Here is a 1,692-nt window from a genome sequence, read left to right as displayed (position 1 = left end):
TTTTAAAAAAATAAAAAAAATAAAAATTGAATTTATTGGGGTGACATTGCTTAATAAAATTATAGTTTCAGGTATACAATTCTACAATACATCATCTGTATATAGTATGTGTGTTTACCACCCCAAGTCAAGTCTCTTTCCATCACCATTTAGCCCCCCTTTACCCTATTCTACCTCCCCCAAGCTGCCTTTCCCTCACTTTTTAGTGCAATTCAATTTGTTGATTTCAGAGAGGAAGGGAGAGGGAGAGATAGAAACATCAATGAGAGAGAATCATTGATTGCTGTCTCCTGCATGCCCCCCACTGGGGATTGAGCCCATAATCTGGGCATGTGCCCTTGACCAGAATCGAACCCAGGACCCTTGAGTCTGCAGGCTGACGCTCTATCCACTGAGCCAAACCAGCTAGGGCCAATTTGTTGAGTTTTTAAAAATGAGGTTAGAGCTTGTATTAGTCAGGGTCTCCAGAGAAACAACTAATAAGGGAAATAGATGATAGATAGATTTTTATTAAGGACTTGGTTCATGTGGTCTTGGGGGCTGGCAGATCTGAAGTTTGGAGGACATACCGGCAGGCTGAAGCCCCAAGGAGTTGATGTTTTTTGCATCGGAAAAATAAATAAATAAATAAATAAATAAATAAATAAATAAATAAATAAAAAAATAAAACACACCTTTCTGGCAATATCTAGTCTGGTTTTTGACCAAATATCTGGGTAATGTAACCTAACCAGTAGACATATAAAATTAACCATCAGTGCTTTGTGCTGTCTTTAAGAAAGTTTGTCTATCCCAAATCATACATTATATTTTCTTCTACAATCTTTATAGTTTTATCTTTCATAGATTCCATTTGTGTACATTTCAAAATCAGACAAAACTAACCTGCGGCATAGAACACTGGGGCAGGGTTGCCCTTTGGGGTAGTAATGACCGGAGGGGCCATGACAGGGGGCTGGTCAGGTTCTGTTCTTGGTCTGGGTGCTAATGACATGGGAATATTCCCTTTGTGTAAATTCATCGAGCTGTTTGCTTATAATGTGTGCACTTTTATGTATGTTACTTTTTTTAAATTTTGTTTTATTGCTTAAAGTATTACAAAGAGTATTACATATGTCTCCTTTTTTTCCCCCTTGACTTTCCCCCGGCTTCCCCTACCCCCCAGTGCCTTGTGTCCATTGGTTATGCTTATATGCATGCATACAAGTCCTTCGGTTGATCTCTTACCCCGCCCCCCTCCCGCCATCCAACCCTCTCCAGCCTTCCCGCTGTAGTTTGACAGTCTGTTCGATGCTGCCCTGCCTCTGTATCTATTTTTGTTCATCAGTTTATAATGGCCTTTATTATCCATAAATGAGTGAGGTCATGTGGTATTTTTCTTTCATTGACTGGCTTATTTCACTTAGCATAATGCTCTCCAGTTCCATCCATGCTGTTGCAAATGGTAAAAGTTCCTTCTTTTTTACAGCAGCATAGTATTCCATTGTGTATATATACCACAGTTTTCTAATCCATTCATCTGCTGATGGGCACTTAGGCTATTTCCAGATCTTCGCAATGGTAAATTTTGCTGCTATGAACATAGGGATGCATATATCCTTTCTGATTGGTGTTTCTGGTTTCTTGGGATATATTCCTAGAAGTGGGATCACTAGGTCAAATGGGAGTTCCATTTTTAACTTTTTGAGGAAA

This window comes from Myotis brandtii, unplaced genomic scaffold (genome assembly GCF_000412655.1).
Source record: "Myotis brandtii unplaced genomic scaffold, ASM41265v1 scaffold122, whole genome shotgun sequence".
Taxonomy (NCBI): domain Eukaryota; kingdom Metazoa; phylum Chordata; class Mammalia; order Chiroptera; family Vespertilionidae; genus Myotis; species Myotis brandtii.
The sequence above is the reverse complement of the archived record's forward strand: the minus strand, read 5'-3'. Positions refer to the sequence as shown.